The sequence below is a fragment of the Aythya ferina genome (assembly GCF_964211825.1).
Source record: "Aythya ferina genome assembly, chromosome: 2".
Lineage (NCBI taxonomy): Eukaryota > Metazoa > Chordata > Aves > Anseriformes > Anatidae > Aythya > Aythya ferina.
Genome location: NC_140297.1, coordinates 125,638,705 through 125,652,048, shown reverse-complemented (window position 1 = coordinate 125,652,048; position 13,344 = coordinate 125,638,705). Strand labels below are relative to the sequence as shown.

Sequence of the window (13,344 nt, the reverse complement as noted above, 5' to 3'; positions counted from 1 at the left end):
TATATATATATATATATATAAAAAAAAAAAAAAAAAAAAGAATGTTAGAACTTCAAACATTACAAAGAGGTATGTAATCATTATACATACCTCAAAGTTTTAGCCCATCATATAAGTTAATATAGCAAATACTTAAATACTTGCAATAGAAATATGCAAAACAAAATAGAGCAAAACAAAAAAAAATAATAATTAATTAAATCTTCATTTAGAGGAAGCCTAAAAATCCAAGACTTTTCAAGCAATACACCTTTATTAAAAGGCAATAACCTTTTTTGTCTACCCATGAAGACATTTATGGGTAGAGAAAGTGTCTTAGAAACTAAGGAGCATGGAAGAAAGTGCTTGCCTTTCACAGGTGTGATTATTACTGGAGAAAAACCTACTCTCTGCCTTATTTTCCCTTGTCTCTCTCTCCAGCTGGCAGTTAGTATGAACTTCCATCTTCACAGTGAACAGTTATACCAACAATTCATCAAACTTTCCTATTCCAAATGAGTGCCTTATTTTACAGCCTTTACCTTGTTAGATAATTATGCATATTTTAATATTTAATTAATACCTGTAATTAACAAGTCCTTATGGCTCTGCTTTGTATAAGATGATCATTCTATTCACTTTTTTTTTTTTTTTTTTTTTTTAAATGATGGCAGAAATGAACAGTAGTAATCATTGTTCTGTAATCTCATCAGCTCATCCAAACTAATTCAGGTCAGGCTGCACCAGGTTATGCTCTTCCAAAATACAAAGAGGGGCTATTGTAGGTTAAATTACTGACTTGCAACTTGACGATTCATCTGGTAGATGAGCTAGAGGACACTAGATTGTTGCAGACATTACTTGCGAGATAAAAAGTGAATTCCAGTTTCTGACCAAATTTTCCTTCCTCAGAAGTGTTTGTGTTTTGTTTTGTTTTCAAATTAATACCACTGTCTTTAACAAATGTAATAAAAATCCAGTATTTCCAAAAGTCCAAAAGTATTTCCAGTCCCGTAGAGATCCAAAATATCTGTTGAGAAAGATGCTGCCTGAAATAAGTAACGGTAGCAGAATTTGTTCCAGAAATGTAGTAAGATCTCTCTTTTAACCACTTACCTGAAGTACTGGCTGTGAGACTCAAATACTGAGTAATAACCCCTCAAGTCTGCTCTGTACACATGAAAGTCAGTTCCAGAACCTAAAAAGCAAGGAAAAAGAATAGGGAGGCCATATTTTGCCCCAAATCCTCAGTTCTCCTTTCTATTTCTGTAATGACTTAAATTTTCTATTTCACTGAAGTATTCTGAACTGCTGTAATGTCTGAACTTTTTTTTTTTTTTTGCTGCCTTTGTTTTGCTTAGGATTTTTTTTTCCCACCAGCTAAAACTGATCTTAAAAACAGAGCTTACTTCTTTGTTTGTTTGGAGGGGTGTTTGTTTTCTAAAGAGAAGTCTATTATTTCTGTAGGAAACAGGTCCTCAAATGTGAAATTTGCTCCCTAGCTGCAGCAGTCCATAATCATAACTGATATATTGAATGGATATAATATCACAACAAGGAACAAGTACATTTTTTTAATAGAATTGCAAATTGCAGCCCATCTATAAGACGTACAGCTCTACAGATCGTGTAAACATTGTTGAAGAATGGCTAAAAAAAAAATGTGATTGCTATTAGGAATTTCAGGATAATGTCAGAAAATACAATATAAAATTTTAAACAAAACAAGAACTAGCATATGAACTTGGATGAGCAGATTATAAGCATTATAAAATATAAATGCACACATGATAAATTTTAACAGAACTAATGTTATTAATGGCAGGTAGATTTCGTTTTGGTGGGTTTGCTACATAGTCAAGCCAAAAAACTGCTGAATTCTGAGGGCAAGTAATGCTTAGAAAAATAAAAACAAGTAAATAAATGAATAAAAACAGGAATCACAGAACATAGTAAAATCCTAAATGTATGTAGGTGAGAGGGAAAAGTCAGTAATTACTAACTGTGATTAAGACGGGAACAAGTTTTATTGGTCAGATAGAGATTTACTTCAGAATTCAGCATAGCTACAAACTCCTAGAGAAAGAGGGACAAATCATTAAGGCACACAGGTAGAAATTGCTTACTGCAATTCATTGACAATCTGCAAAGACTGAAAATGTACTGTGTAAGTATTCCCGATATCTAATAAGGGAACAGTAGGAGCACATAGGCAATTAGGTTAGCCTGGTTATAATAGAAGTCATAGAAACTATAAACTCAGTTAGATGCACTAGTCAGACATTTTTATTATTCACTTAATAATTTCATGAGTTTGGAGTCAGCAGGACCTGATTGGTCTGCTGCTCAGGAAACACGAGATCAGTTCACAGAGGCAGATGATTTGGAAAGCGGGGGCAAATACAAGTAAAAAGAACAGATTTATACATATTCATACATGCACACACATAGCATATACACATAGACATATAAATTAATGCCCAAGCAATGAAGGAAAAGAAGTAAGGAAGTACAAGATTATATGCCTGGTTATATGTGCCTTGAAAAGATAACAACAAAGTACTGTTGGAAGCTGTGGATATTCCAGAGGCTAGGCTCAGATGTAACAATCACTAATGTTTGCTATAGAGTGCAGGATACCAATACCCTTTCCAGTTCCTTTGGGTCCTGATTCCATTTTTTTTTTTCCCCACAGGTAGACCTCCCATATTTCTGTTTTAATCTACATTTTAGATTTATATATTTCATGCTACCCAATTTATTCAGAATAAAGTCCTGGTAAGTAGGTAGGATAATAAGAATCTTCCCCAAATCCATGGAAGCCAACAATTTTTACTTCTCTAATGTACACCCAGTTGTATAGTTAAGTGCTTATGAGTAGATAACCCTTCGGAGCAAACAGCAATGGTTTAATTGATCTCAATAATTTTGATTTGTACCAGTTGAAAGTGGGCATCTTCATGCTTAATTTCTGTTTTGCATAACTTTACATTATCACAAAGCAACTTAGCTCAAGTCTAAAATAGAAATTTTATGGTAATGGTTGCTTTTGAAGTAGTTTTATGTTTCTTCTAATTGACCAGATACTATCAGTTCCAAAATGTGACTTTGACCATTCAAACTAAAGAAAGAACTGTTTTCTGTTGGTGCCAGCAGATGTGCAAAACCGCAAGTGATGTAAAATAAATATTGGCTGTGTTTCATTATCAGCCTGTGGGTCAGGGCAAGCTCAGGTTCATACTAGAATGTCATTGAAACATTGAAAAATAGGGACAGTAAGGATTTTAAGAAGTCTTTTATGCTATTCTGTAGTCAAAAGGCAAAATCAACTACATCTATATCACTTGTGACATAGATTCGTTAAATATATTCCTAAAGACCTTCAGTGTGAGAGATTGCACACTTCTCCTATTCCAGCTCTTCACATTATGACAGAAAGCATTTCCTAATTTTCATTTGTTTTTTTCCCTGCTATTTTAGATCTCTCACATGAAAAACATAGAGGGGAAAAAATTATCCTCTGCAGCAGCTTTTGATATATATGAAACTCAGGTCTAGTTGAGGAAGAAAAACAAAAACAAACAAACAAACAAAAAACACTGTGAAAAAGATTTAACATAAAAACGTATCTAGAGTAAACCAACATCTCCCCCCAAATTTCCAGCTTTCTATAGAAAATCCAGATGGCTAATAGAAAAAAAAAAAAATGCTGTTTCATTGCAGGAAAGCACAAATTCACTCTTTGCTTTTTCTTTCTCTAATGATTCTTGGCTCTCTGAATCTCATTGAATCATTGTGCTGTCACCACTTGCTACACTAAAAGGATGAAAGCATGTATCCTTTATCATCACTATCTCTGCATTCTGTTATTAATTTTTCAATAGGTAACCAAGACCATTCCAAAAAGGGAGGAAGCAGAGTCTTCTCCCTTATGGGGAGACTATATTTTAACCAGATTTCCATCTCTGCATTATAATTCCATTGAGGGATCCCATTCACTGTTTTTATTGGCAGCAAAGAGAACCAAATATTCAAACATCTCTCCTTTTTATATTTATATGCATATGTTATCTTTTTTAAAACTCTATTTTAGGACTCTGTTCTCCATCTCACATCTAGGCCCTAAAACTTAAAAGATCAAGTCATAACTTTATATGCTCTTGGATTTATTTATTTATTTTTAATTATAGTATATATGTTCTGAATTAGTCAAAAAATCATGTTGTGTTCATGGTTTACTTACATTTTACTTTCAGTAACTGCCATAAGGTAACTGTTTGCTGGTATTGACTGTAGTTAGCAGTCTAGGACTTTTCGTTCCTCCTGCTTTTGCTTTTTCTAATGCTTTTTCTAACTCATTTCACTACAGGAAATGAAATTTCAACTCCAATGCAGGTGTCCGGGTTTATTTGAGAATGGTTGGAAGCGTGTTATCAATTTCAAGATGGCATTCACCCTTCTACTGTTTTGCTTCTTAGAAGAGTTTTATCTAGAAGTGATGAAGCATTTGTATTTCTTTGCCTTTCACCCAACAGTCTAGTGAAATTGTTGATATGCCCAACAGACATTTGAAGTGAATAGTTATAATCAGGAAAGTGTTATATAATCATGTTCTTTGTATGTAAAGAACAATAAATACATTATCTCATTATCTCCAAGATCCTTAGAAGTGAGAGGACCTTGTCATAAGAACCTCTGGCCATTATTTCAAGGTCAAACTCAAGACTAGTGTTTTCTTGAGCACACTGACTTTCACACTGCAAAGCAGCTAGACTGCAGCTTGGCAGGATTGCACTTACCTTGCATCTATTCATGCCTGCACAGAGATCTCTTTTGTAACATCATGCAGTAGACAACCAGAGGTATCCACTTATGCTTGAGTTCAGCAGTAATTACTACCTGCTGTTGCTGCTCTTGCTTCTCATGCTCAATAGCAGTGTATGCCAGGTGAAGCACATCTGGCTTTCCTTATCCTCCAGAACGACAAAACATGAAGCACTGATAGTCAATAGATAGTATATAGTCAATGCAGTGCAAAACCTGATGACTGAAACTGGCAGCACACAGAGGAATTATTTCAACAAATAACTCAAGCCTCTGACCACTGGACTTGGACTGTTCTAGCCAGGCTCCCTTATTAAAAGGAAGTTTCTGTCCAAGAGGTCAATATTATTTGGTGAGGACACATTGTTCAGTACTCCTGGCATGACCAGGCAGCCTGTCCAAAGGCAGGCAACTGTATCCAAGGATGCGGCTCACAACACCCAGAACCTTCAGGAAGCCTGTAGAGGCTACAGCCCTTATTTGTGCTGATCAGCTGGCAGTCAGCCTGGGTTCAGCATGCTTGTGGTTGAGATATACAGCTGGTAGCTGATTGATTCATCAGTCAGAGTAATTTAGGTCAAAGGGGATCTGAAAGCCATGCTAACTTCAAAGGTAGATCAGGTTGTTTAGGGTGATCTGATGATCACTGAAAATCTTTAAGGCCTAGAGTGGATTTCACAGCCTTCCTGGGCAAATTGTCCCAGTGTTTAAGGCTGAGGTAAAAAGAATGTTCTTTCCCTCAATGCTGGTCATGCTGCATTTCCCTTATTTTAACTTGTGATCATCACAACTCGTGATTCAGCTCTGCATTTCTGAGAAGAATTCTTGTTTTGTTAATGCAACCTCCTTTTTTTCCTGGCCAAGCAAACTCAGATCCTTCACCTTGTGCACCATGTGCTCTAGCCCCCTGAGTTCTCTGTGCTGCACTGAAGTTTGAGCTCTGAAACATCCTTCCGAGAATTGAATTTGCAGGAACCAGAATGTCTGACAATTTTGAAAACAGCGCAAAAAGGAAAGAGGATCTTAATTTTTTTTTCCTAGTTCCCTAAGAGGGGTGACCCCTGCAACTTTAAATGCTTCGTTGAAAATATAGGAACTCACTCCAAATGGTCACCAACAGCCCTACATACAATTTTAGTGATTTCAGTCCCAGCTACTTACCAAATCAAGTCTTTCAGTAGTCAAGTCCCTCTCTAATAAGGAAATTCTTAATGTATTCTTTATCACAGAAATATATATATATATATATATATATATAATTTTTCCAAAGGAGACAAAGCTATTTGGTGTTGCATAAACTCCAGTAGGAAAAAGATTTAAAAAAATAAATAATGTTGCAGTAAAGCAGAATCCTCCTCTTCCTGAAATTAAAGTTCTGTTCGCTATGTAATAACTCCCTGTTCTTCACATTTCTGTGGTGCTTAGTTTACTTCTACTTATTGCAGTCAAACCATACTGAATTTTCTACTTAAGTGTTCAGGTTGTTTCTTGTTAAAGTTTTACAGATATGTTGTTTCCTTCTGCACATTCTTCTACCACACTTTTCTCTTTGCAAATTCTGAAAAATTGTTTAAAATTAATTTTAACAAGTTTTTGGATACCAGGCAACCACAGCAAGGAAATCTCTGAAGGAATGAAAATAAACAGATCAAAGAAGATCAAATTTAGAGTCTGTGTATTAAATATATATATATATTTCAGAAATTCTGCACATAACTAAGAGGTAACTAATGCATTAATGAGTGTTTTTTTTTTTTTTTTCAAAAAAAAAAAAAAAACTATTTCACAACTTTTATACACACAAGCAGCAGTATCTAAAGCTCTCTAAATATCTAAAAAGTAGAAAGAATACTTTGTTACGTGTACAGATCATAGAGAGTGTTGTTTTTTTTTTCCAAACAAATTAAAGCTATTATGCACTTTAAGGTTCAGTCAAATCTACATGCCAACCACCATCAGCTTGGCCATCTGAGCCTGGAAGATGCTTCTGCACATTGATCATCCTCAAGAACTCTACAAAATATTCTCCAACAACAGAAAATGGTAGATAATTCCCACACTAGTTTTCTTCTCCTATGATTGTACGGGTAAGCCTGTTCCCAGAATTCCCTTCAGCATAGACAACACTACAGAAATCATGTAAGTTTAATACAGCCTCTGAGCAATATGAATGGCCAAATCCTCAATATCCTTCTTTGGAGAATTACAAATTTCAATTTATAGCTTACTCAGCCCAAGTCATAGTAAGACAACAAAGTTATATCAAAGTTACATAAGGAAATTTCACAAAGAAAATGGAAAAATATCACCCTGAATGCAATCCAAAACATTTTCAAATCTATGGAGAAGTGAATCAGTTGTTCCAATTTTTCCATAACTGTTTTTCATCCATGTAACAGTGATTTATGTCATGTATTAGAGTCTGTTTTTCCTGAATATACAATGTTCTATGTTCCTTTCCATCATCAAGTCCCCACCTGCTCTGAGATCTCAAGTTTGAAAAAATGTATATTGCCATTCTCATTATCCTTTTAGTTTCATATGTAAAAGAATGAGAGCTTCATCTGCATCTTCCCATTCAAATAAAGGCTCCTTCAAAGCCACCTGAGGTCAAAAAGAGCTTTTGTCATTAATGTTAATTGGTTTTAAGCATTGCCTCTATCTAAAGAGCTTACTTGTCTTATCAGCTTACTTATCTCCCCTTTCTTAGCTGCTCTCTCCTCTCTCACTAATTTAGGCAATTTGGAGGCACTTGGAAAAAAAATAAAAATAAAAAAATGTTTTGTATGCCCAGACTATGAGGACATGTTAAATAACGAATATACTCCTATAAATCTTGCTCACTATGTAGACAGAATACAGAAATATCACTGAACATGTTTTGTTGCAAATGACCCATTTCTTTTAATGGTTAGGGCAAAACAGAGCTAATTATCACCAGCAGAATTATAGACTCAGCAAATTGTATAGCTTCTCTTTTGATAGGTTTAGAATAAATACCATCCTAATAGTTAGCCTGAACAGTATTGACAAGGGCCTGACTGGGCTTGTCTTGTCTATGTAAGCCTTTATTATAGGAATAATTTATAGCAATGTGGTGAAATAATTAGGGTTCAGCTGTTCATGGAAGGGTCTGTTGGAAGAACCGAATCATTCAGTGCACCCAACTCACTCAGATGGTACTTCTGAAAAGGCATCCACTCTCCAGAAATTCCAGACATGAATCTTCCTCTTCCACTTCCACATAACTCTATGTAGTGCTTTGCTACTAGTCACATAATAAACACAAGTAGTCAACTTCCATTGGCTGGCTATACCACCTCACTCCCAAGGTTGTGTGAGCTCTGATCTGACATTCTAAGAAAACTCCTGCTCATAAGACGTGGGAGAATATCTACTTTGTTTTTCCCACAGAGTTAAATTATTTAATAGGTAATGAACTACTTGCTCAGTTTTGGAGATGCCAAAAAAAGCAGACAATTGACTGTGGAATTTTACAGGTGCAAATACCATGACTATAGAGGTTGGATGGTATTAAGAGGATCAAAAACTTGGATAATACAGATGCTTGTAAGCAGCAGTTATATCCTTTTATATTGAGAAAGAGAGAATAGAAAAAGAAGGATCTTAAAGGTTGAAGGTATAGTATTGTTCACATTTTACAGAAAAACAAACAAGATTCTATTCAGTACCTTTAATAAGTGCACGTTTGTGATTGCAAGCCAACTGTTGGAGTTCTTAATTCCTCACCATGGTCACAAAATGTCCTTCTTTCCTTACTTAGGTACAATCCTGCAGCAGGGCAGACGAGCTAAATATAACATTTCCATATGCATCTTAGAACAATGTAATATCTAAAGGACTGAACAGCACAAATATGATGACTGCGATGTGATAGCGATACTTTAAGGTTGTTATGGTGCCTGTCAGTTTCTTTAGGGAATACTTGTTGGAGATTAGTCCTATCCATACTGTTTCAACACTGATTTGCTCAAGTCCTGACCTTCCAGATTATGCACATTAAATATATATATATATATGTATCTGTGGATAGCTGAGGTACCTGGGAGTCCTTTGGTGGGACAAATGCGAGTCATGAGGTTAGCTGTTGGTGGGAGCTAGACAGAGAGCCTGTCATTATGTGTTTAGCTGAGACATTTTTATATTTAAGGACATTTGGAAAGAAGGTTAGGGAAGAGGAAGCTCTGAATAAAATCCAGGATTTCTGAATAACTGATCATTTTGCCAGCAAGGATTTAAATATAACTTGCCATGCACTGGAACTGGCAGTTACAGGGAAAGGTCTCTCTACAGCAGTGACTCAAGACAAATTAGACAAATAGTGAATTGAACTGCAGGTAAAAGTTTCTTGTTTTGGTAATATTAAATACTGGAGTTTCGTGTGAGTATGACTGGAAAATCATGAAGGAAACATCTGGATTTTTTATAAGAATTTGTATTTCATTTCTGTTCTAAAGAAAGTTTATCACACTCTGAAAATTCTTTTCTTCATCTTATATTTTGCCTGTGTCTAGATGAGCCTTTTAGAGCTACCTTATTACAAATGGTGCGGATAGCTTTGTGGGATTTACTAAAGCATTTTGATGCCTAACTGTCATGGAAATAATTTGGACTGGACTTTAGAAAGCTTAAGAAGTGGTTGTCTTCATGATTAGGTATCCAAATGTCTCTCACCCTTCAGTGACATTGGTTTACAAAGATATGTTTTTACAAGTGCCCCATAAAAAGGATTTCAGACATGCATGTCAGAAGAATTGTGTATTCATTGTAAAATTAACAGAGCTGGCTAAGGGAATGGGAGCATTAGTTCTATTTTCAGAAGTGATCAATATACCTAGACATTTAGCATTTGTTGCCAACAGTGATTAAATGAAGAGAAGCCAGGTTGCACATCAGAATTTAACTCCAAAGCTGGGATAAATCTATTGATCTAGATCTTAACCCCTGTTAAATATATGGATTCTGAAAACCCAACAACTTTGTGTCACTTTTGAAATATATTACTCAGTTTGTGATTTCACTATCTTAGATAATGATGTACTCAGTACCTATACCAGGACATAGAATCGTAGAACAGTTTGGGTTGGAAGAGACATTAAAGATCATCTAGTTCCTACCCCCCTGCATCAGGTTGCTCATGGTCCCATCTCACCTGGCCTTGAACACCTTCAGGGATGGGGCATCCACAACTTCTCTGGGCAATCTGTTCCAGTGCCTCACCAACCTCTGAGTGAAAAGTTTCCTCCTGACATCTATTCTAAACCTCCCCTCTTTTACTTTAAAACCATTCCCCCTTGTCCTATCACTATCTGCCTGAGGAAAAAGTTGCTCTCCATCTGTTTTATAAGTATTTTAAGTATTGAAAAGCTGCAATGAGGTCACCCCAGAGCCTTCTCCAGGCTGACTATCCCCAGTTCTCTTAGCTTTTCATCATAGGAGAGGTGCTACAATCCTCTGATCATCTTTGGGGAAGAAGATCAGAGGTAACATCAATGATGTAAATCATTGAGAAGATCAGAAGTACATCAGTGGTAAAGCCTGAAGATGTTATGCAAAATGGTTCATGAGTCTGCCTAAGCCCTCCTGATGACTCCCTTCTGGCTAAACCCTTCTTAAATGACTGTAGCTGTGCTGTGGTATGCCTAGGGGAGACAGGGAAATAGCTTGGTGCCTAACTCTCAATTGTGTCCCTCCAGAATGTGGAAACAAAGCATGCCTGGTCTCAGGTGAACACACTTATAACATTTAACACACACAAGACTGGGCCATATGCTGAAGGGATATCAATTCTTCTTAAGAGTTTTTGGCCTGGCAACCCAAAATTTTTAGTCCAGAATAAATATTTGATTCTCCTTTGCCTGGTTATCCCAAGGCCACCCTAGTGGCCTGGCTGTGCTCTAAAAGAGGATCAGTTCCCTATCCCTCCTGCTGAAGCTATACACAATGAGCTGGGGGGCTAACAGGGTACAAGCCAGAGGAGCCTTGGCATCATCTCTATTCTGTCCTCCCACATCTTCCTGCTACTATCCAGTTGCTGAAACACTACACACTGTCACTTCAGGATGCAGATAGCAGAATATTTTTCAGCAGACTGACCATTTAGACTCAGACTGACAAAAAGTCTTATTTCCCAGTGCAGCATATATGAATAGTCCTGGATGTAATCCAAACACCAAGTTTAACAAACGGAGAAATCACTTTTCTTCCATTTCATCCCACCTCATTCAGAACAGACCTGCTTCTGTGTATCACAACTTTGAAACAATCTGGCACAACTTGAATTTCTGTACTGCAACAGCAGACCTGCTCAGTGAAGTACATCAGCCCAATGCTGCATGAAACAGAAAATGGTTGTGGCTCGGCGCATTTGAAAAGCCTTTGGCACCTATGATTTTCTTTCCTTTGAACATGAGCAGAGTCCATTTTCCATGCTGTTTTATTCTTTGGCCTCCCTACTGAGTCTGCTGTGAGTTACATTCACAGGGATTATTGGTGTTTGGAAATAAGGAAATAGGACTTGGAGAGTGGAAGACCAGTAGAATGAGTTCCCCTGTTTAGATCAAGTTTTCTATTTGTAGAAATTTTTGTACTGTTCTGAACTTTACTGAAACTCTGTAATCAGGGATAAACCCTCATTCTTTTGATCTAATATGTCCTAAAGCAAATTTAAATATTAAGGTTACATAGGGACAAACTAGAAATTTCCACTTTTTTCTTTTTTTAATCCCCTTGTCATTACAAACTTTATTATTACTGTCCTAAAATGTGATATAAGAAGTTGCTCCACTTTTATTCTAACTGGTACAGAAGGTCTGTTTCTATTTCATTTAGATCATAGCTCAATTCCAACAGAAACGGTGTGCATTTTTACCCACGATTTTCACAAATCTTCAGGGTCCTCTGCGTGACTGTTCACCACAAGGCCAAGTGCATGTAGAGGAAGCTCCATATGAACTCTAACCTTCAAGAGAGATTCTGAAAGCACAACATGCCCAAAACATCAATGTGACTGGACTCATAATTTCCACTGTTCCTCTATGAGGCACTTCACCTGTCATGAACAAATCAGCTTAGTAAATGAGACAGGGGAATAAAAAAGGGGGGAGGTGGGAGGGGGGAGTCTTAGACTCCTGTTTAACACATTGTTTTTTAGCTGACAGTATAGACACTGGTTATTTCCCATGTTACAAATGAAAATAAGAGCTATGATTAAATATGGAATTTGTGGTTCTTTAAAGATAATTATGAAGACTACAAGAGACTCTCTTTCTTGTCATGACTGTTGTGTGATGAGCAACCAAAGACACTGTCGTTTAGTCCCATGCTACAGTTTCAAATATTAATGCTTTTACTCAAAGTCATGGGATGTAGTCCAGAAATGAAAGCCTACTATCTGTTCTGTTTGCATTGGGCCCACAAATGTACTTTAAAATTGGCACAATTATACTTATTTCCCTGTGTTTCCCAAGCTACCAGTTTTCCAGGGTGTGCTGTCAAAACTCCAAACACCTACTTTATTTCTTAACGTATAAAAACTTTATGGTTTCCCCTATTTCAGAACAGCATCTAGTATATTGCTAAACACCCATTCAAGTTTCACTCTGTCTTGAAATTGAATTCAACTATCCCTCAGTGTATCCTGAAAAGTACTACAGTACAAGGAAGCAGCACTGATCAAAATCAGGCAGAATTTCTCTCTCAATCTGTGTGATACTGTCATTAACTTTTGTGATGATGCAATGACTTTAGTTAATACAATACTGATGTTCATTTCTATTGGTTTAATCAGACCCACTGTAAGGCTGGTTGATGACAAAAAAACATTGATCACACGTGGTCTGCTTCTCATTTCCAGTCAAGCTTTCTGTATTGAGACATGAATAGTTTCATTAATTAGGTGATCTAAACACATTGACAAGCATTCAAGCTAGTCAGGTTCTGGCATAATAGTCCAAATATTATGGATTCATTCTTTGTAGTCGATGAAAATTTGGTTATTCATTTAAATGAAAGCAGAATCAAAACCTATTCATGTTCCTTATATTTGATTATGCTCCCAGAATATATATACAGCACAATTTCCTCCTACTTTTAGAGGCTGTTATGCTTCAAAAGGAAAGACACCAATTATTTAGCCCAGATGTTAAAAAGCCCGTTACATAAGGAAAATCCCTCCTTCTCTGATAAAGGAATCTAAACAACAAGAACAAAACATGACTAGTTAAACATAGATCTTTCTATAAAAATTTCTGGCTGTAAGTCACAATCGTAAGAATTCACATTGAGTTTTCAATAAAGGATGCAGTTGTTCAGCAACATATCAACTGTGCTAAAAACTTGGAAAAAAAAATGAAGCTGAATATTCAGGAGATATCATTGCTCTGTTGACATCATTGACACTGCATTTATCTATCTTGCATTACTTCTCAGCCACTAACCTTTTCTTTTCTGTCCTGTCAGGTTCTAGAGATGCATTTGCAAATCTTTTCACCAAATTTGTGCTATAGATCATTTTTGGAT

At 36.3% G+C, this 13,344-nt stretch overlaps 1 long non-coding RNA gene across 1 annotated transcript; it reads right to left on the bottom strand.

The window, feature by feature from the left end:
• Positions 1-234: 234 nt before the first annotated feature.
• Positions 235-5,282, bottom strand: LOC311432260. Its single transcript, XR_014689921.1, has 3 exons — positions 4,779-5,282; positions 1,096-1,177; positions 235-1,009 (listed from the first exon to the last, which is right to left on the bottom strand). It is a non-coding gene; the product is annotated as an uncharacterized lncRNA (long non-coding RNA).
• Positions 5,283-13,344: the final 8,062 nt, after the last annotated feature.